General features: G+C 40.1%; 1 protein-coding gene across 2 annotated transcripts in view; it reads left to right on the plus strand.

Annotated features, from left to right (window-relative positions):
• The first annotated feature begins 9,889 nt into the window (after positions 1-9,889).
• The window catches only part of gabra3 (gamma-aminobutyric acid type A receptor subunit alpha3), a 101,419-nt gene continuing 87,359 nt past the window's right edge, over positions 9,890-23,949 (plus strand). The window contains exon 1 of one of the 2 annotated variants that reach the window (XM_023275411.3): positions 9,890-10,530. The gene's annotated coding sequence lies outside the window, so the exon portion shown is untranslated. The remainder of the gene's footprint in view (positions 10,531-23,949) is intronic. The other variant, XM_035950591.2, reaches the window with a different exon arrangement.

Below are 23,949 nucleotides of genomic sequence, written 5' to 3' on the forward strand. Positions count from 1 at the left end.
AAACAGAGGAAAATTGTAAAATAACAATTGTTCAGAAAATTACAATTAAAACTATTTAAAAGGTCTTTTTTGACTGTGTACATTTAGTTAGATTACCAATAAATTAATTTGTGCAAAAATAAAGGGTGATGTCAAACCACAACTTAAATCATGGATCTGAAGTTGTTCTGTGTGAATGACAGCTGCAGGAAATGTTCCAGGAAAGAAGTTATTCTTTTGGGTATTCTCCATCCCAAAAACCTTGAAAGCGTAGTTTCTGCTTCATAAAATCCACATCTCTTTGAAGCCTATAGAGCTCACTTGCAGGCAGGTTCTTTTTCACTGATGCTCCATGTAGCTCAAACCACCAGGGCCTGTGTGAATCTGTACATCTGAGAACTTTGAAGTTTTTACAGGTACTTGATGAAGGATCAAACCTTTTGTTAAGGAAATTAAGAAAAGCTCGATATCGCAATCTTCTTACATGAGGACTTATGCGGCATACACCCTGCACGTGCCTTCACTATTGGAGAGCATGCTGAGACAAAAGCACAAAATACATTTAGACGTACCAGAGGGCTTGTGTTACGCTAATGGCCTTACACATGACATGCAGATGGCTCATTCTTACTATGTGTGTACCTTGCAAAATTCACAAGACCTTCCGAGCTGCACATCATCCTCCCAAACCTTCCTGCTTTGTGCGATTTGCGCAATGAAGACAAAAAGGCCAATTAAAAAATAAACACAGAGCACCACTGTAAAATCTTTCTCCAACAGCTCTAATCACATTATTAGAAAATGAGGACTACGTCTCATAATTCTCTCTTGGATTAAAAAGAGGCATTCATAATGCAGCTCCTCTTCCAACATTATTAGAATTTTATGAGCGCTGTCAATAGTATTCATCATTGTTTTAGTATTACCAATGCCTTCTTACAGAACAAACCTTTTACTGAATTTCCTTCCTTTAATATTAACATTAAATGTGCATTATTCATTGCGTCCTTATTATTCTATTTAGCTTCAGCAGCTACGACTGAGAGTTAGCAGCTGAGATTAATGTACCGACACAGAAAGAACTGAAATCACAGCAGTTTCAGTCCCTCCAAAGTTTCGGAACATTTTGTGCTTACAGTGAAATTTTAAGAAACTTTTCAGTTTTATGACGCCTTCGGAGAATGTCAATTCAGTATTTCAACTGTAAGAATTTATTATCTTCGAAAAGATAACAGATATTCATGAATGCATCATCTCACAGCGTGTTCTTTCACACAACTTGACATTTAAAGAGATTTTAGACTTGTTAGCCCTCAATCACGTCACTTCACCACCTTCACATGGACTTTGTAGTATTTCATGAATGTGAGCATTCAGACATTTAGACACGAAAGAAAGGCGGCAATATCTTTCCACGGCTGCTGTGTGCTGAGGGAATGGGGCCCAGACGGAGTGCGCAAAATTAGTCAAACAGAATCAAAATCGCAATTTCAAACAATGTAATTAAAAAAATCTCAAAGGCTGCAATTTAGGATATATATAATGCAGCATGTCTAATGATCATTTATTTCTAATGATTATTACTTCATGTAAGTTGATTGCAGAATGTGCAGTGCTTAGATGCAGCTACTGAGCCATGAATGACATTATCAATAAGACAATGTCAGAGAGCAGCTATAGAACGGTGCTATTCTTTTCTTAATGGAATTATTACTTTACTGAACTTAATACAGTCTCATTGTTTGTGATAACTATTCTGTTTAATTGTTGTATGCTAATTTAAAATATGAAATAAATGCCTGATGGAAGCAATTCATATCTTTAAGATCTTACGCTTGCATTAGAATATACAGCAATTCATATTTAGATGGTATTTTATGGGGTAATACTGAACCACATTTGAAATCTATTATACAATAAATACTGAGCAGAAATTTGACTTTAAATTATGTTGCGAATCAAATCGCAATTACAATGTTCAGCACTTTGCTGCACTCTGATTTGGTTTTTTTGGCTTTTTAGAGATGTCAAATAGCAATATAGCTATAAGACAGTGATCATCCATAGTATTGCTGAATAGTGATCTCTTTGGTGACATATCGAAAAAAGAATGAATGTTTATTGCTCTTCAGATGACATTTTTCATGAATGAACATGATGAAAATACCTCATATGTTGGCTTTAGTGTGTTTCATTCGCATAGAGAGAGAAACAATAAACCTTCTTGAGAATTACTCTGCCTTCAGAATGGCAGTCACTGGAGATGTATCACTTGATTCAATAGTCGCTTCCTTTTGCCATATTCAACAGCGAACATCCAGACTCCTCTCTGTTTCAGTGCGTTCCTCTGCAGCTCAGACAACCGTGGTAGAATTTAAGAGGGTGAGTCGAGGACGGCACTGAGCAAAGTTTATTAAAGCTTCAGCTGGAGAGTTATTACAAATTTACACTTGAAATGGAATTAAATTACTATGGCAGATATAGAGATGAAACAGGAAACTTTATCTTGAGGCCAGTGTTTAATTGAGCGGATGTTTTTCACAGATAGCTTATTAAAGAATAACTTTTTGTTGTTGTTGTAAAGGCACTTGATTGTTCACTGAGTGGCTCAAGTGATACAGATACTGCATGCTATCAAAACTTATGTTACCATAATAAAAAAAAACAGGGAAGAAAAGGCCTTCTTCCTATTACCATCCAGCAGAATTACACCAAAAGTACATGTTACTTGAATTTTATGGGTGCATTTGTATGACATTACACCTAGTTTTTAGTAGTGTGGAGATCTGAATTAAAACTAGAACTTTCATATTGCCTTCCAGAAGTAAGTGACTTGCTTTTTCTGTTTGGCTAAAGACTGGGAAAGCCAGCCATCACAAAGGCTACTCCTCCTGGTGCATGTAATAAAATATGCATCGTCTACTCATGAATAGATATGCACACATGTATGTTGTGAATGGTTAAGCGCTAAAGCCTCATAGTATTATGGCAAGTTAAAGCAACTGCACAGATACACCGCTGGGAGCTTAAGTCAGTCTAATCTAGTCAGTCTGTGCAATCTCCAGAGAACTATTTTTTCAGGGCAAACGTAAACTTCTGTTGCGACAATCAAATAGACTGCAACGCATTACTGGGACAAGCAGTGCTCAAGCAGTCTCACGAGGCCCGTAGTACGTACACATCTGGGGACGAGCGTGCAGTGATTCCATTTAAATACATTGCTGGCCTTCATTTCTGCCATCTAATCAAGGACTGATGAAAGAGCAGAATGCTGAGAAAATGCAATGAGCTTCAATTAACAAGGTGATGGAATAGAAAACCAGCAGCACCCCGAGTGCCAATAACCAGAACCGAGAAGCATAGCTGTATAGCGGCGCTTGGCCATGAGCACCTCTTGTCCTCAGAGCGGCTCACATCTTGTGCGGAAAAATGCCAGAGTCCCATCTGGGATTATTTTGAGCTAAATGGTCTGAATTCAAACTGCTGCTGACTCTTTGAGGGGATTCCATTTGTGCAGCATGAAACCAAGTGGTAGTCACGGTCTCATTATACATTGAAATAATACCCTTGCAAAAATTACTGACTAAATGAAGCTAAAAAGATGCATATGTACAAAAAAAAATGACTTACACAGCAACTGGGCCCCATCAGCAGTGCCCAAGTGGAAGCAGTGGAACATTGGGATATCGTAGCGCAAAGGGAAATTAATTGGGTGGAGATTGGGACTGTGTGGGGACACGCAGTACAGCAGGAGTCAACTTTTACTTCCTTTATCTGTGATAGCGATCTGTGCTAAAACTCAACAACCTTCTGCTAATTTGGCGTGCACCGACAAATGTATCTGTTTACAGTAGAGGAGTCAGGAGCAGTTAGAGGAAGCACACAGATTGATGGATGGTGTGAGGACTTGTTAACGAGCAACAGTATTTTCCATTTAATTGTGGGGTTGACAGTGATTTGTGTTGTTTGATTTTTAAGTGATGATCACAGCACTTCCTCCATAAATTGCCACTCCTCAGAAGCATGATGCAGCATTTTACACTTAATCCCAAAATGATTCATACTCCAGAGAAATTCTGATTTATAGTGATTTTTTTTAAATAACTAATAATTTCTGGTGGCTGGAAATGACAGAAATAGGTGACAAAAGATGGTAAGATGGTAAGGAAATGTGTTTGACATGTTCATGATAAATCTGAACTAATTATTAGCTAAAAATGCCATGTCTAAAATTATTCACACTCTTTCTCAGTAATCACTGATAAAGTCTTAAATTTTCTCTTCATCAATCAAGCAGCTCCTATTATGGTTAACAGTTGTTTTTTCACGTCTCCACTGGGATTTAGTTCTTCTCTTTGTGATGATCTCCAGGTCTTTGAGGTTGAAGGTTTCCTTGTCATCACTCTGGTCTTCATTTCTTCCACAGATTCTTGATGGGATTCTGCTCTGGAGCAGCTCCATCGTGTTCATATTGTTTCTGTTAACCTTTTGTTGACATTTTCATGCCGTATGTTTCTGATCATTGTCTAGTTGGAAGCACCAATGCTGCCCGGGGACAAGTGATTCAGCAGACTGACTGATGTGTTCCTTTAGAATCTTAATGCCACCCTCTTTTCTCATGATGTCATTTACTTTGACAAGGTTGACTGGCTGAAAAACACCCATAAAGCATTACATTCCTACCGACATGATTGAGTGTGGCAGTGGTGTTACTAGGGTTCAATGCTTTCCTGTTCTGTCACCAAAAAAGGGCACATCTTTGTGTCCAAACAACTCAATTTTCACCTCATCTGACCACAGAACTGATTGGTCGAAACCTTTAATCTTTGTCCTGGTGAGCATTTGTGAGTCTGTGTTGAAGAACTGGAGACTCCCTTGGTTGGTGTGCATGGAGACCAGTCTTGTTCCGCATCTGCTGTGTGTCTGATTGAGATGTTGGTAACAAAATTGCTCAACTTCATCAGGATGGTTTTGGCGGTGATTCTTGTATTCTTCTTGGCCTCTCATATTACCATTCTGTCCGGTGCAGCCGTCACTTTAGTCTTCCTACAACGCCCTTTGAGACTTTTCACAGTGTAGAACTCCTTGTACTTCTTGATTATATTTTGCATTGTGGCCACTGGTACTTGAAAACACCAGTAATATAACTCTATGACCATTCTTTTTCCTTCAGAGCAGCTACAATGTGTAACTCACTCTCAGTGATGGACAGCAGCTCACTAAACTCTGTGTTTTTTTCCATGACTTGCAATTGATTAGTAAATGACTATGAAAATACTGCTTCAGTTGTTCTCAATTTGCAGTCTGTCATAATTCCTTAAATAGAAATGATCGGAACCATTTGGAATGATGCCCAAAATACATTTTGTCAAAACTGTGAAACAATTTCAAAGGGCATGAATAATTCTGGATGTGCCATTTTTAGGGAAAAGGTAGGAAAAATAACAGCAAAGACTAATCAATACTATGCATAACATGATGTTTTATCATCTTTTATTAGCTGTTTTTTTTTTTTTAATTTAACAGGTAATGCTTTCAATGCAATGGTTGCCTTTGTAGCGAACATTTACATTTCAGTCAGAAACATTCCTGTCATGAAAGGAAATCTATTATTGTAAAAATCTAACACAGCTGTATAGTTGCAATATAGATTCTGCTCTGTATGGTTCTCTCTGTTAGAATCTGCACAGCTCAGGATCAAAGCAGTCTGGGTGTTGTACAGAGCACAGCCCTGCAAACACAAATTTCTAAGATGTAGAAGGCACCATTATGAGGGGCAAGTCTACAGAAAGATAGCACTAAAACTGCATTTGATTACCGGGTAAACGGAGTAGGAAGAGGATAGGGTGAACCTCTGACTGACAGATTAGACGATGGCTTAAATGAAAAGCTGACAGCTTCAATGAACTGCATGGTATTAAATGGTGAAAGTAATTAGCTCTAATTAGGCCAAGTTGATGGTTAGCTGATGTGGCATGCATAAGTTCCTGCTTCAACTTGTGGAGAGCTTCGTCCGTAAATACACGTTTCCTCGCATCTAACACATCACGAACATGACACTGTTTGATGTATAGTGATGGAAGCAATTGTTCATTTACTTAAGCAGCTGCTTCCAGCTGCCACAAGGGGGCTCCACAGCTGGTAGGAGCTCAGTGATGATCTCATCTGACAACACAATGCGCACATCTGCAAGAGCATAACACGCTGCTCCATCTTCATGAAAGTAAAAGCAGCACATCCACAAATCATCTTGCATTTGTCCACCGGTCTTGACAACCCGTGCACCTGTGGCTCAAGCCTCAACACACACACACGAACCCTGAGAGCAAGTCACCTTATTTGAATTTTCAATATACGATAATGAATGTAGGGGGAAAATGAGCCTAGAGACTAATTTTGGAGAATACAAAACATCCAAAAGGTCACACTCATTAGGCGAAGAGAAAAGAAAGGAGGAGAAAAAAAGTAAAAGGCTGGTTGTAGCAATGAGATTGCTTAACAATGTGACATTCAGATATGTGTGTTCACACCTCAGAGACATCGAGTGCAACCTTTTGACCAGCAGCACCACTCGAGGCACAAGTGTCTCCCTCAGAGTGACCACCAGAAGTAGTTGTTACCAGGCGATAAGAATTTCTCATTCTCATCCAAACTGAACAGGACTGGAATGCTTGAGGGTCGAGTATGATTCTCCAAGATTGTGGCAGCGGGGATAATATACGGTGTGGATCTGGAGTCTACTCATACCGTAATTCTATATATGATAAGACTAAACTGTCTTCTTTACATTACACAAAAAATGTCAAATCACTTTCTCTGCATACAGTCCTTTTTTTCCCAAAGCCAACACATCTTTGTCCAACAAGCTGGGACTAATTAAGAAAAGCAGCTGAGACTACCTCATACCTCAGTGTCGGTTTTTCCAGAGTTTATAATTATTAGCCGGAGGACATGATTATACCAGCTCAAGGAATTATTGAAAGGAAGCTAACTGTGAGGCACTTGGTAACTGCAGAAAGCGTGGAAATGGCACATTGTTCTCAGTCGTTTTACCACTCCTGAGAAAAGTGAGACCAATGTAAAATGTCATGCTTTCAACTGGTCATATTTGCAAAGAGTGGATTCTTACATTCACATAAAACAAATTTAAAAAAGAATAAAGAAGCTTACATAGCAAGTGGCACAGTGATGACAGAGACAGCGAGCCAGGAAACCTTTAGCTTTGGGGTGCGTGGATGAATTTCACCAGGAAAATAAGCACCCAGGACTTAATCAAACACCCAAACTCTGTCTCCATTCCTGGCTCACAAGCTACTTGGCAGAACCGGCCAGCTCCTCTCTCTCCTTCCTCACCCACAGGAGCTCACAGCAAATCAAGTTTATTATAGCCTCTAATTACAATTACAGTCTCATTGGGCTTCACAATAGAACAATAAATGAGAATGATAAATGAAAATGGCGAATGGTCCCTCTCCACCCCACACAACCTTAGACCCTCCAGTGAGAATGAGGGCAAACCCTTTTAAGGAAACTTAATTAGGCACAAGATTCAAGAAACAATTGGGGTGGACCTCACAGAGAGGAATCCCCCTTTCTGAAAAGCTGTGGTGAATGTATGAAAGCTACTGTATTGAGGTAAACAAAAATGATACTGACTAGGTGTTACACAAAGATATAGTCAAAACAAATACCGAACAGAGATTAACAGAGAGCACAATTTGCGACATTATAGGAATGTACTGCACTGAACTGTGAGGTGATGTTCAGTGAAACATTATAAATGATGGGACACAGTGCCAATATGATGAGATCTGCCTTGAAAAACAATGAAATTCTAATTGTTACATTGTCTATCTTACAAATTACTATCAAGCCTAATAGCTGTTTTATGAAATTGCCTGAATGTTTGAACTGTGTCTGAGCTGAAATGATAACTGAAATCTCAGTGGGTTTGGCTGCAAAAGTTACCCGTATATTACTCATAAATGTTAAAGTCCCTTTCCAGTCATTGATTAAATCTCTAAAAAACTCATCTCTATTTATCAAAGTTACAAAGTTACAAATTGATGTGTTTTTTCCCCCATTAAAATCATTCAGCCCTTAGGTTAGTTACATATGAAACCCTGAAAATCTGAATCCATGTTTTGAGACTGTCATCAGTGCATTGCAGTTTTAAAGTGGTAATGCTCATCTACGGTGCTGGCTGCTTATTTTGCCTATGATATGTCTCCCAACATACAAAAAACACCAAATGGACTACTTAAATATAAGGTCTGGCTTGAAAAACAGTGATATTCCAATTGCTGCATTGCCCATCTTTGTAAATTCATTCAAGACATACAGCTGCAGTTGTATTAAATTACCTGCAAGTTTGTAATATGTCTGAGCTGAAATGACAACTTAAATCTCAGAGGGTTTGTCAGCAAAAGTTACCCATATATCAGTCATGAATGGTAAAGTCCTCACCAGGCATTGATTGGAGTAACACGTTTGATTAAAAAAAAAAAAAAAAAAAAACTATTCTGAGGAATAATGATACAGGAAATGGCACCCTGTAAGCTGACAGGATTGGTTCTTTAGGTTAGTTACATATGAAACCCTGAAAGTCTGAATCCATGTTTTTAAGACTTTCACTGGTACGCTGCAGCTTCAAGGAAATTATACTCAGTCATGGTGTTGGCTGTTTATTTCACTCAATATGTGTCTTCCATATGGACATGTTGACAAGGTAATAAAAATGTGATTTTCGCTGGGCTCTAAGGTATAAGAAGATTATTAGATGCTTATATGGAGTATAGTAAATGATGGTGCACTATATTAATATAAGGTCTAGCTTGAAAGGCAGTAAAAATCTAATTATTGCATTGCCTGTCTTTCTAAATTCATTCAAGACTAATAGCTGTAGTTTTATTAAAGCGCTTGAAGGTTCGTAGCGTGTCTAGCTGAAACGATAACTGAAATCTCTGAGGGTCTGGCAGCAAAAGATGTCTATATACTACTCATAAATGTTGAGGTTTTATTGGTCTGCCACTTGCTATAGTCTCACTGCGTGAGCATCCAGAGCACAAACTTTACCAGGACTGCCACTGTCTTAGAGAATACTTTACAAAGCAAAATATGTGTTGTAATTTTTAAACACCGCTGTGTAAGGACCAGCTCAAAGCTGCCTGAAATGTACATTCATCAAAGATAAACGTTTTCAGAGAACAAGACATAATTCAAGCAAATGCTATGTACGCTCTGCACGTCTGTGTCACTTCGCCTGCAATCAGTTTGATGTGCTGACAGAAGCAACCTGTCTTTGGATTTGCATGCTTCTCTGTGAACCAAAAACAAATACATGTAGGCAACATGAGTATTATCTAAACTGAAAGTGAAGACATTTGGGAGAATTCTGGTAAAACTGGGGGTGTTTACCAGAAAAGAAGTGGGCTTGAAAGATATTCATGTTGTAGAATGATTGCACCAGTTTCCATGTAGCTGTCATAACGTCATTCAAATGCGAGCTGAAATCTGACTGACAGGTCACATCACTCATCACTTTTGTCGCTTCTTGACTTTTCATATATACAATCTTGTGAACAGCAGAGAACAAAATCAGGTCAGGACTGTTTGCTGCACGCGCCTACACGCCTGGGAGTTGCCAGTGTGCAAAGCGCAGTCTTGTACTATTTGCTGCTGCATGAGCAGGGGTTAGAGGTGACATTACGTGCCTTGCACAAGGGCACCTTGAGCACATTTCCAGGACACAGGTGAGACGTCTCATTTTTCTCGTCCTGTGCCCAGATTTTCTCCCTCCTTGGCTCCTCTCCTCTGATTAGACCACACCACCCCAAGGTCACAGAGTGGGGGAATGATCTGCTCCCATTTCCTACTGCTGCAATGACTCAGATGAGATTGCTATATCACTGTCAGCAGCGGCTCTCTCAGGCTGGGCATCTCTGTCAGTCGTGGCTGGACCTTGGGCACCTGCGTCAGTGCTCAAACCGCCGGAGCCCCGCTGAATAAGTGGGCCCGCTCACTGCTGTCTCTGCCAGGGAGGTTGTTGTGCAATAACGCACAAGGAAGGAGGGGGGGTAAAAAAAAAAAAAAAGAAAGAAAGAAAGAAAGAGCCCCTTCCAGCTGTCGGGAGCATCACTGACAAGCTGGTCGGTGAACAGTGAGCCCTCCCGCAAAAAACGTCCACTGCACGTCCATGTGGCCACTGATCGGCGTGACAGATCACCGCCTCTGAAGCAGCCCCCCCTCGAGTTCAGGGTTTGCCCCTCCTGCCCCAGCACCAATCTGAGATGGGTAGAAGAAGGGGGCGGGAAGGTTAGTTTGAAGAGGGCAGAGCTTTTGCGAAGAGGACGCCGATTTCCCCTATTATTTCACCGCTGGAGAACGCAAAAGAGAAAAAAAAAGAAAAAGAAGAAGAAAAAAAAAGATCCAGTGGACAATAACAGCTGAGGGAGAAATCAGTCGGACCAAACGTCAGAACCTCATTAACTCCAAGGAAACCCAGCCGGGAGCGAGAAGAAACAGCAGGAACACCAAGCCATACTGCTGCTGGTGAGCTCATGTGTTTTTTCCTTTTCTTTTAATGCTCGTCATTAGGCTACCTGTGGTGTGTCTCATCGTTTTGTTAGGGGGGGTTTCGCACATGTGTGCTGGCCGGATCGCAGCCGGAGAAGGTTGCAAACGCGCTCAATGGCAATGTTTCATTCACATGCAACAACTGCTGTTTGTGCATGTACCGCAGTCTAATTGACGGTTTAACAGGTCTCTCCCCTTCGCATGCCGGAGTGATGCTGATGTGAGGATGCGGCGGCTGCATGCGTTACCGCGCCGCGGCTCCGATTCCGCGGCTCCGATTCCGCCTGGGAATTAAGTAGTGTTTGAGCAACAAATGTGGCTTTTTTTTCCCCTTCTTCTTTGAGAGGTTGGGATGTTTGTTTTGTGAGGATGCAGTTGTGACAATGGCGGTGTTAAATGGTTTTGTTTTCGGTCGAATGGCAACACAATGCGACAGTCCAACGAGCACCGAGCGGTAATTGTTACTTTGCGTTAATGGGCAATTAAAGGACGGTGCGTTCCTGTGGATAAAACAAGCCGCACAGGAGCTCCTGCCTCGTGTTTTTTTTTAATTTTCTTAATTTATTCGTGACCCCTCACGGACTGGACATGCTGTCAGAAACACCGCAACCTGTGACAAGACTGTTGAGCAGAGGCGAACTTAACCTTGGAATTAAAAGCCCCCCACTCTCCCCTCCGCGGAGGCTCTGGCAGCTGTCTGCGTTGAGCCCCTTCAACAGATCTGCCAGGAAAATTGCCGTTTCTGTTACATCTTGCCCGAGCTGATGAGTTTAACTGACGCCAAAAAGCGGATTTTACGCATGACGACGGTGTAGAAAAAGATCACACTTTCATCCATGTGGCTGCGCGTTTTTTCTGCATTTGTTTCTCTTAATAATTTAAACTCATTACAGTTGCGTGTTTTGCTGTGGAGACGTAAGTCTGGCTCATTAAAAGAAGTGTGTGTGGGGGGGGGACACCTAACTCCCTCCAGAATTCTCCCTCCTCACCCCCTCCTCTATCTACATGACACACACACTCAGTGGACACAAAGTCTCACCTGCAAAGATGTTTCTATAACATCAGACCCAACAGCTTCAATTATTCAAATCCCCCCACCCCCACCCCCCAAGTAGAAATACATGCACCCCCCTACAAAAAAAAAATATGTGAAATTGGGTCAACACAGACTACACAAACAACAAAGACACACTTGAATTCATATTGCTGTCTGTTTGTCTTCTGCCCCAGAAGAGGGTGACACATATGGGCAACAAAAGGTCCCTATTGGAGAGGAGAGCTGGATGGAAGCTGGGCACCAATGGTCTAAACTGCCGCAGCTCATTACAGCAACAACACTTAATCAACTAGTCATCAACTATTAAATTGATTGTAAACCATTTTTGATAACGGCTTAATTGGTTGGAGTCAGTTTTTCATGAAAAAAAGTCACATGCTCTGATTCCAGCTGCTTGAATTTGAATAGTTTTTTGGTGTCTTTATTAGTCTGACAGGAAACTGAATGTCTTTGCGTTTCGAACAAAATGAGATAATTGCGTACAGGATCTTGGCCGTTGAGAACTATTTTTTGACATTTTAAGACCAAACGACTAATTGATTATTGGAGAAAATAATCAACAACAGGAGTAATCACTAGATGCAGAATTATTTGACATGCAACTGTGTAAAAAAAATGCAGCAATTGTCGCTTTTCAAGGCAAATATACATCTTAGGGATAAGCTGATTATCAGATCTAGTATTCAGCATTTTTCAGATTATTGTTATCGGATTTTTTTTAACTGATTCGAGATAAAATGATGTAAAAATGTACTATTTTGGCTTTGATGCAGCAGAGCCTCTTCTAAAGTCACTCTGTGTTCTCCAGCAAAGCTCCACCCACTCCACTATCTGACTAGGTACACATCATGAGCAAAAACCTGTCAACACGGAATCATAAATGTTAAAAAGTTCCCTTTTCAATATATATATTTAAAAGATAAAGATTTGTGTTGGAGTTTGTATTATTCTAAATTTCTGACACCACCATTTTCATTTTATATCAATATTTCAGTGCAAATTGCTTCCAAATGTTGGTATAGTTGGTATCTGCTACCATACCTGTCATCATCTAATCATTTCCAAACATCAGATATTATTCTATAGAAACCCCCACACTGATCCACCCCTATTACATCTGCCTCACATACAGACTCTTCAGTCAGAACTACAGTATTGCATACATTTTTTTGCTTCATCTTTTCATGCTTTCCATCCAGCCAGCGTCAGAGGCCACGCTCCGGTGTTAATTACTGGACATCATCCAGGTTGAGGTTAGAAGACGTCATTCGCACCCAACATAATTCCACTCTGTCCTTTCTCTGCCTGAGCCGCCTCATGTTTAAGGGAGCACCTCCTCTGCACATCCCGTGTTAATGTTTTCCCCGCACCTCTCATTTGATGTAATGCACAGTCATCTGGAGCCCCTCACAAGCAGCTCTCAGCATGCATGCCACAGGGCTCATAATGCGATGACTCCCTGGACTCATGAGTGTGACCACAAGTAAATGACTTTTCTCAGTCAGTTCATTCATCTGTTGAGACACACAGAGCACAAAGCCCCCCCGCCTCCTCCTCTGCTTTTCACAGTAAATAGCTGTGTGGTGGAAAGGAAGCAAACTCAGATTTATTGTCCAGCAGGGAATGTGTCAGGGAGAGCAGATTTTGTTGAAGGAGAAGGTGTTATCTTATCCGAGAGCTACAGATGGATACGCTGTGCTTCCGTGACTTGGTAAACCTGCTACATCTGAAGTGACGTGATCAGAGGATCTGTTTGTAATTGCTATTCTTCGGATTCGGCATGCAGATGCAGTCAAATAAAACGTGTAGCCAAAGAAAGCAGGCAGATTGTTGCAGGGATTTGCATTATTTTTCCTCGAGGCACAGCAAGGCATGATGCAGTAAAATGCAAAGTATCTCGAGTGATTACAAAATAAATGAGGATAATGTCTCCCATTGTGTTAAGGGGAAGTACTATCTTTGCTTTTCTGTTATGGAAATGAGTCAGTAAGCTAAATAATAAGGTTACCCAACACTCCACCACTGTTTCATGTTTGCTGTTAAAACAAACAAGCAGAAAAAAAACCACCAGCCAATGCACGCTGTGCTCTTCAAAGAGGCTTGTTTTGGAGATGTGGATGTGTAGCGAGATCCACCACACGGGTCAAGCAGACTAAAGCATGATGATGGTAATGATAACAGCTGACAAGAGGCAATCACAAGAGCCCTCTGACATGCACTGAGGCCTCAACCATGATCATGTCAGTCATGACCAGTAAGCTGTGAGGAGAGATTTACAGCTTGGCTCCACAGAGAAGAGAAGTAAAACAAAGCAAGACAATGAGAAGGCCATGCTGGGATAATATCGACAGAGAAATGCAGGCACTCCCACATCCCTTATCCAGCATAACCACACATAATTTGCTGGACGAAGTGAACAAATTGAAAATTTTAAGGCTGCTGAGTGCTTTTGCATTACTGAGAACTTTTCAACCCATCTATTGCTTTTAAGAATTTTCCTTTCCTCATTCATTTTCAGTGGCGGTGCGCGCCCATCATTCCCCCATTTACGTGCAGTAGAGGAGTGAGATTAATCACAGACGCTCCATTCACAAAGGTATAACTTTACCTTCAGACGCCCACTGATTTATGATAATTTCTGTGATTGTGACTGATCTTAATCCTGCACAAATTTTCTGCCACAGCAGTAATTTGTTCTGTAAAACCTCCACAAACAAATGACTTGCGCTACTGTAGTTTGGCAGAGACAGCTAATCCTGACAAAAATCTCATGTGAACGCACAACCCGGTAATTTAGGAAGTAAAACTGCTTGCCAAAACTGCATAAAACATTTTCAACAAGTGCATTATGAGCAGAGCAAATCATCGTCCATTGTTTGATAAAGGACTGCTGGAGCTTGTGCTGTAGTTGAACAGCTCCCCCGTTCACATCGTTCCTGTCTGATCAGCAGAGATCAGATTTGTTATTGGAAAATATTTTATTTTTTTTGTATTTACCAGTTGACTACTTGACAAACACAGATTTTTGTTGGGGTAGAATAGGCTCCTTCAGAAAAACTGTGAAAGAAATTTTAATTTGCGCCACGTTTTTGCAAGATTTATCACACTTCTCTAAGTAAATTCAAGAACATTTATCTTCGAACAATGCCCGTACTAAGGAGCCATTGTCACCACCCTTTGTTTCACATGCTTCGTTTGTAGTTCCTTGGAAGGAAGAGAGTAAAAAAACAAAATCATAATCTAAAAGAAAAACAGCAACAAATCAATTGTTACATTGAAAGATTTTAAGCTTTGGAGCCACTTTGAATCCTGCAGGTTTGTTCATGTAATTAAACTGTCTATATTGTTGCTTAACGGTACCTTTTAAAGTACCTGAGTCCATATATGGCTGGAGGTTATAGAAAATATAATGCCACTTTGCTCTGGCTTATTTTCACTTACTCTCCTGAAATATATGTGTCTTTCACACTGTCTCTGACCTTTAAGATTGACAGTCAAAATCTCTCAAATGTCAGAATCTTCCAAGAGCCTAAAGGTTCATATTGGGACCGGCTGCACTGGGAAGGCAGAATGTAAAAATGTCACAGATTATTATGCACGCTGAAGACGTGAAATGGTGTTAAAGAAGGATAAAAGATGTGTTTAAATGTGTATAAACCTTTTCAAAAGTTGTTTGTCCACTGCAGAATTGTCATGAGTCATGCATTAATTTGATCACCTGGCAGTGAGAAGGAATTAAAGCATTAAACATTCGGCTTTTGATTGAAGCTGGCAGAGCACTAAAGGGTCTTTTCAAGGCAAAGTCATTGAGTGGTCAGATTTTATTCCTGATTCAGATAAGCTGCAAAACATTTCTTGAAGGTTGTTGGCAAAGACAGTGGGTACACTTTTACTGAATCAAGGTACATGGCACAAATTGTAGTCAAGTGTGATGTGTGCAGAGGGAGTGGTGGCGTACCTGTGGTATTTTTTAAGCTGCAGGCGTACAAAAATAGACAAATAAAGCTTTACATGGCTGCACAACCTAGTGTCAGGTCTTTTAGGCAACACACTCACACAGACATTATGCACGTCCAACCATCTGACCATCTCAGGCACAGATCTATCTTGAATGCAACTGTAGAAGATGCTTCAGGTGCTGCTTTTGTCAGACACAACAGGAAAAAGCATCCTCCACATGGCCGTTGCCCTGGTAACTTGGTGTTTTTGGCTAAAGACAGTGGGGATTTATTGGGAGCCAAAGGTCCTGTGGGGGTTCTGCTTTAATTGTCCTTGTTTTTCTTTTAAATTAACCTCAGTAAATTGTGCAGGTCACTGGGTCCAGAGGGTGTCACATCTTTAGCGCTGTGCATTTTTACTGCACCACGTGGGAAATTTGAATGGAATGTCAAGATGTAACCGACCGTGATGTGTGGGGCAACCGAGGTTTTTGTTATTCTGCGGCAGCATGGATTCTGCTGTGTGTGATTGTGCTTTGGCAAAGTGTGGGGCAAATCATTGTAGACATATTCCTGACTGAGCGGACATCTGCTCAGACCACAGTGGAAAAATAATAAAAGCCAAATAATCAGGCTTGCAGGAACAAGGGCATCCAGATAGTGCCTCTTAAGGTTGTGCTTTGAAGTGATTTGGACAGCTTTGGATTATCTATCAGAAAATGTCCATGCAAATGACCCAGAGGCAATTTATCTAACCTTTCTTTGCCTCAAGGGTTGGTACAGGGTTCAGGATAATATTTAAGCCTCACTTGTTATGCTAAATACTGTAGGAGGCAGCAGGACTAAACAGTCAAGCTTAAATAGTTATTGTTTTAGTATTTCTTATAGCATCTAAATTATTATGTTTGCTCATGTTAGATGATAAATGAAACATGTTCTGGTTTTGGGCTGCTGGTTGAACAATAAAAGCAATCTGAAGATGATGTCTTGGGTATAAGAAATTATGACAAGCATGTTTCAGTATTCTTTGACATTTTATAGATTACAAAATGAATAAAAAACATAATTTTTAGAATTGGTACTAGTAGCATAGACATTATAAGGGAGAAAATGCCTTTAGAAATCTGTGAGAAAAGAACAGTTGTGTCAGGAAACATTCAGCCAGTGGTGTTGTTGCATTGATGCATGACACTATAGAGGTATAACTTGTGTGGTAAAAAACTTATTTGGAGGCAGAGTCCCCATAATTACTCCACCAAGGAGGTAAAGCCTCGGTGGAGTTATGTGACGATGGGGGTTGGTTTGTCTGTCTGTCTGTTTGTGCGCAACATTACTCAAAAACGGACTAACGGATTTGGATGAAATTTTCAGGGAAGGTCAGAAATGACACAAGGACCAAGTGATTAGATTTTGGCAGTGATGCAGCTCATAGTCTAGATCCATGAATTTGTTAAAGATTTCTGTATCATTGCGAAATAGCAGCACAGCATCACTGTAACTATGACAAGTGAACACTATGTCAGCTGCCTGCTGACAATCATATAATTGCGATCCTACTACAAATCGACTGTTGTGGACTTATCCGTCCAAAATGATACAAGGAACAGTTGATTAAATTGTGGGGGTGTTCCTGAGTCCCATCAATTCCCGACGCCCGCTACATATTTAGGTCATGTGATTTGGTATGTGTACATAACGTCCACATGCATAACACACGCCTGTGCTCAGCGCAAGGTTATTTTGTTTGTGGGTACATCTATATTTAATGGCCACATTTTATAGTGCCGTGATTTCTGCCACAAATTTTTTCAACATTTCAACATTTCGGAAATGATACAACTGAGCAGCCTAGGCGGAGTACTGAGCTCTCTGAATGCTTTTCTTGTTTTAAAGGCTTTTCTTTGCATGTGACTGGTGATTCTATACATGCTGTTTTTATGCCTTGCGTTGCTTTGAAAGACTGAGTGGACAGTAATTTACAGTAGAAGGTTCATAATTTGAGCCATGTTTAAAAGTCTTCATCACATTTTCCGACAGAAAGTTGATGCTACACTGTTTTATGTTATAGCCTCTGCAAAGAACTGTAATGTTTTTAAAGTAAATTTCTGCATACACACAATAGCTCCCTTCTTCATAAGTGAGCTCTCCACTGAAACCACAGTATTTGCTTTTATCACAAGCTGCCAGATTATTCTAGGTATTTTAATGTGTGTAGCTTTTGGCCACCTTCATACAGCCCACACCTGATTACACCAGGTACCGCACAGAGGAATCTCTTTCACATAGATTATTTTACATCACTATTGCATTGCCATGCTCAAACGTAGTGTAGGTGTCATTATAGCAATTGAAATATATCTTTTAAATGCACAAGGGGATTTTACAGTTTAAATTCTCTCATAAATTGTCCCTGTCAACAACAATAACTATGAGATTTCATGGTATTTGCTACAGGAAATTTGTTAGTCAAGGTTATAATGACTGACGAACCTTAATGCCTCAATAAACATAAGGAGTTGCAGGGATACGGAAAGCAAAATCCTCAGATCAGTTGAGGCAGCAGGGATTCGAAAGAGAATAAATATCCAAGATGATATGAGGAGCCTTATTTGTGATGTCGCTGTGCTGGAAGCTGGTTCATAAGCTTCGCAGCTCTGACAGCAACAGCATGGTCACCTTTAGTCTTTAACCTTGACACAGTAACTGTCAGGAGGCTCCTGTCTGAGGAAACACACAGGCCCATAAGGAATCTTAAGTTCAGAGACGAGTTAGGACTAGGTCATTCAAAGACTAAAAGACATTAGCAGCTCTAAAAATCAATGCTAAAACAGGCATCCAGTGAGAAGATGTGGCCCCGTCTCTCTGCTTTAGTTAAAAGCATGGCAGCAGCTTGGATAAAGCAGGCATTGCAGTATTAAAGTAGCCATCATAAGCACTTAAAATGCCATTAAGGTATACTTTAAAGATAATTTTACAGTAGGTTTTAATCTGCACTATAAAATATTAACAACTAACTGAGAGGCAACAAAAAGCAGCCATGGGTTTCTCAAATGCCCACAACCTCACAAGTGCTTTTATCAAGACAGTGCTACTTTATTACACTCGGTGTTTCACAATGTAAGTGTATTGTAGACACAATATAATTTTAAAAAAAAAAAAAACCTTAATCCACATCTATGATTTTACCCATTTGGTAGCAGCCTGCCAGAAGAACTTTTATCGATGATGATACTGCATCCTGCATAAAAATATATACTACAGGCATGAAGTGCAGCCTTGAATACACTAAAAACACCTATATAAGACATTTACAACAGCCAAGGGGCAAACCTATGAATACTGAATCATTCCTCACTTAATCCTATAACTGAAGCTATACAAAAACTGCTGTCAGCACTGTGTAAATTTGCCCTATTTGTTCAAGAGTAATGGAAGTAGAGAAAGCATTTTGTTAATCAGTATGTTACTATGTGTCTAATATTATAAAGTGCACAAATATGAAACGCAAACTCTGCCACAATAGCAAAGGTATAGACATATTTCTGCAATCAGCTGGGATGATATCCTGATTTCACTGAGCTGGACAGTCAAACCTTGGCTTTGCCTCGATACATGTCCATGAACATCATGAACAGGCAAGGTGACAACTTTGTTGGACTCAGATGCCCACCTTGAACAAGCCTGACTTCATGCCAAGAATACGAACACAGTTCTCTCAGAGGACAGGATGACTTGCAGTGGTGATTCAGTCCCTGAGTAAAACCTGTCACTGGTTACCTCTGGCCTTTTACAGCTCTGCCACATGCATATAATAGGAAGAGCTGGGCAGCAGTGTAACAGTAAGCTACATTTTCTGTCAGAGGAATCTTACTGCTGCATGAATTCAGTTGTCTTAACTGATATTGTGTAGGCGACTGTTGTTTTGTTTAGAATGCACGCAACATTACCATATAGCTCAATGAACGAATCCTGCACATAAGGCAATACATCATGATGAGCCAAAAAAAAAAAAAACAAAAAAACAAAACATCCCTGCCTAAGATGCTGTAGTTCTTTCATTTGCAGCCCAAACTGCTTCAACCCACCAAGACCTAGACTCTAAAGACCTCTGTAGGTGGCGTGTGGTATCTGGCACCAAAATGTTAGCGGCTGATCCTTTAAGATCTACAAATTGCATGTTGAAGCCATTGTGGATCAAGCTTGTTCCATCACACCCCAAGCAAAAACAAGAGGTGTTTGACATTTGTGAATTGTGCCTTTATCCCTAACGCTGAAGTGAAAGATCCAGGCATAAGCATAACTTAAACATGTGCTCACAATAAATTTGTGGCATCAATTCTGATTCAGATCAAGGATCACGATTCTACTCCAAAAGAGCTTCATAACATCTTTTGACCACATCTGCAAGATACAACCTTGGTCATTTAAGAGATGACCCAGAGGTCTGGCTGTAATGATTTCCTTCTTGTCAAAGTCAGTCAGGTCTTCAGACATGTCCATTTGCCCAACTTCCAACACACTGACTGTGAGAGTTGACTTTTCACCTACTGCCTCATACGTTCAAGACCTTGCCATTCTCCAATGTTATGAGATAATCGACGTTATTCACATTTCTGTGAGTGGTAATAATGTGACTCATCAGTATATGCTGATACAGAAAAAAATCCACATTTTGCAGGCATGGTTGGTAATACTTATATTTTTTCTGGTATTTCTATCATACTTTTCTCTCATACATGAACTTCTCTGGCTTTCCACTTCTGACCCATCATAATTTGACCATTTCTACTCTACAGCTCAACTACCGGCAGCTCTTCTTGGTTAGTTCCATTCTAGTTTACTGGCTGTTGTTGTTGTCTATCATTAATGCCTTTTCAAACAGTGAACAGTGTCCCTCGCTACCCATAGCTAGTTGTATATTACAGGTTTTAATGCAGAGGAGTCAGATATTTTCAGCTGGCCTTTAAATGTCAGGCATTTTTCGTCACATCATAGTAATTGTTAATGAACTATAACTTCTGTTTTTATTATATGTATTTCAAGGTATAAAATCTGTATTTTGATGACATGGGTGTTTTGTTATCTCACATCCCAGTCCGGATTTTTACATTTCCAGGAATCATGTAATGTCCTCATAAAAATTCAGGACCCAGCCTAATTATCATAAAAAAAACAGCAAATTCAAATGTGAGGTCTGTTTCTGTCTTAATATTTCCTGCTCCTGTCTTCATGTGCTTGCTCCTATTTTTAATGCAGCTGACTTTAGTTTTACCAACAAGGCACACACACATTAAACTGAAACAACCCTGAGCTCTGTGCTTAGTGTTGTGTGTCGAGTTACGGTCAGAATTTTTGAAAAGTAAGTTTGCCGGTTTTCAATTATGGATGAGGGTAGGAGAGAAAAAAGCCGGACTGCTTTAGTGAATACAAACTCGATGGAAGGTATTGTTGGGAGTTTTATTAGTCTTGAAGTCTTATCAAAGAAAGTGCACGAAAATAAACTGTTTGTGCCGAAGCTACACATAAATTCATCAATTCAAATGAAGTGTCTGTAGTGATAATGGCCTATAATTAACAAAATGTCAAATACAATGATTAAAATGATTTTCTGTCAGTTGTATAATTGATTATTTCACTGTTTCTGCACTAGTCTGACCAGAATCAGTTTCCTATTGATTGATGATTACTAATTTTTAGTATGCATTTAGTATGTGGTTTGTTTTTGTACAAGCTCTATTTCTGTATTTCTTTGTTTAAAGGATGAAAGCACTGTGGCCTACCGTTAAACCACTGCAGTAAGTAGCCAAATAATGCAGGCTGCTTGCACATGAAACACTAAAAAATAAACTGCAGAACCTTCTAGAAATATACAAAAGAACCCACACACCTTTCCCTCACAGCAGCTTCACTGTTGTAGCATAGATCTACTCACTGGTATTAAGAATTAAACACTCCAGTGTGTATTGTTTACATTATGTTCTGTTTTATTTCAGTCAGTGAAAGTTGTCAGAAAGTTGTTCCTTGTACTATCATATTCCATTGTACTTCAGATTCTGATGTTTTAGCTCTCTGTCTCAGCAGCACTCCATGACAATCATTTCTCCTGAACTGCAGAACTCTGAAACATTCACGTCTTTGAACTGAGACGAGAATGATAAGAACATTATATTCGCTGTGAGCAGTGCCTCGGGAATTGAAAACACTCGCCACTTTGCTAAGAGCATCTGCTGCTGTTTATTTTGAGACCAGACTGTGATCTTACTGGTTTACTTCATATCGCTGGTACCAAACAGAAATGAAAGCTGCTTTGCCTTTGAGAGACAGAAAACAAGAGGAAAAATACTAGCGACACTGAGTGATGGTTTCTGTACAGGTCAGGACTTCACCACGACACAGACTTTAAGAGATCTGATTATATATGCAGTATAAGTAGTCTAATCAGTCACTTTTAATCACTCTAGTACGTATTTCACTTGGAAATCTTTAATTTCACATCTCAATACCAATACTGACTTGCTGTTTTCCTGATTAATGATTCTTAGTCATTGTGTTCGTCTACAATAAAGCAAGAGTGCAAGTGCAGGGATTGAAACCGATAAGAGGCAAAAAAAAACAGTTGAGAACATTGCGTTGAAAGAGAAAACTTGCCACAATGAAGGAGATGAATTTTGAAAGATATTTACAGGCTTTATATGCTCAATGAAGTGCAGCTGCCTGAAAACTATTTCTAACAGTCATTATAGGGTAAACAGGTAATAGGTAAATAGAAGTGGGAGTTGAATACATCGATGTAACAAGAAAAAGAGCGGACAGTATCATCACACACAAAACATGTTTCCACAACAGTTTTTTTTTCTCCTGCTACAATGAGACTGATGGCAAAAACAAAAATGTAAGCAATATTTTCTGTTCAATAATTCCTCACTACGTCACTCCACCTATGTGCAGCATGTAATGTATGTGCAATATCCTCCACATGTGCAGTACTCCTTACATGCTGTATGGGTATGTATGTGTATGTATGTAAATATATATGTCCATATTTATGGACAACTGACAATTGAAGCATTTTCGTGCCTCAGCTGCAGCATCTACTTCTCTTATTTTTTTTGTATCCGTCCTTTATATCACTCTTGTAGAGTGTCTAGTTTAATTCGATTTTCAGTTGTCTATTTTTTAACTCAATTTCCAAGAAAGCCCCGCGCAAGAATTCCTATGTGCCTAAACTGTCTGTTTATATGTACAAATGGCAAATACAAATCTTGAATCTTGGAAAAGAAGACAACAAGAGAAATAAAGTATGTTTGAAATCAGCTTAGGCTTATCCGACCAGACAATCTTTATGCCCGCGGAGCCCTTTGCACGCTGTTTGCAGCCAAGTCGCAACCAGAAAAACCTGCAAACCAACTGAGTTTGTACGATCACAACCCAAACACCCATGGAACACTCTTTGTGAGCCCAGTGCCAGATTAAACCCTCGGCATGACTGTCGGAATCGAGTATTAGTGTGGTCTGTCACAACACCCCAACATATTGGGAAGAGCATCTTCCCTCACGTGTAGCACATTTCTCCCACACCTCCTGTATCAGCCCTCAGAGCACCCTGCCGAGAGAGGATGGAGGTGGTGGGGGACACGGGGTTGTGGCTGATTTTTGACTCGTAGCGTCCACCAGGGGAGGTCTGTGGGTGCAGATGTTGGAGACAAGAGGCTGTGTGCTAGTGTACCTCAGGAGACTTGCATGGAGGCCAACAGGGATAAAGACGGAGGGTAAGGGGACTCCAGTATCAGGGGATTTGATAGGCTGTTTGTGGTCCATGAAGGGAGCACACATGGGGTTTGTTCATGGAGCCAAGCTTTGCATTTTCATTATGCATTTTGTGGCAGTAAAACTATCAAACACTGTGTTTAATAGTTTTCTTATTGCTATTGATGAAGTGTCAATCACTAGTGCATGCTGCTATTGTTCAATTGGCCAGGGTTTCTTTCTAGTATATGAAAAAGAAAGTAATAAAAGTTAGACGGCAGGAGTGTGGTGCCCTGATTTAATTTACCTAGTGGCTCTTATAGGCTTTCCCATATAAGTCAAATTGTCCTCACACATACTTTCAGGCAATCGTACAACAAAATACAAAGTAGTCCAGATGTATAACTTTTAAGGATGTGTATCCTTGTCGAACATGATGTGGTTCTTTCAACCTTCTTCAGGGCAGCAACACAGCTTTCCTTTAAGCTTCTTGTTAACTGTGAGTTGAAGTCAATAAGCAAGTTGTCTCAAAGTTACAGCAGTCAATACACTGTTCGATTAGCCTTTTCAAACTAGTCAGTTACTTGTGCAAATCTATTGTTAAGATTAAAGTCACATTAGAAGTCAGTGAAGTAACATGATGTAGGACAGCGA

This window comes from Amphiprion ocellaris, chromosome 14 (genome assembly GCF_022539595.1).
Source record: "Amphiprion ocellaris isolate individual 3 ecotype Okinawa chromosome 14, ASM2253959v1, whole genome shotgun sequence".
In the NCBI taxonomy this organism is placed as follows: domain Eukaryota; kingdom Metazoa; phylum Chordata; class Actinopteri; family Pomacentridae; genus Amphiprion; species Amphiprion ocellaris.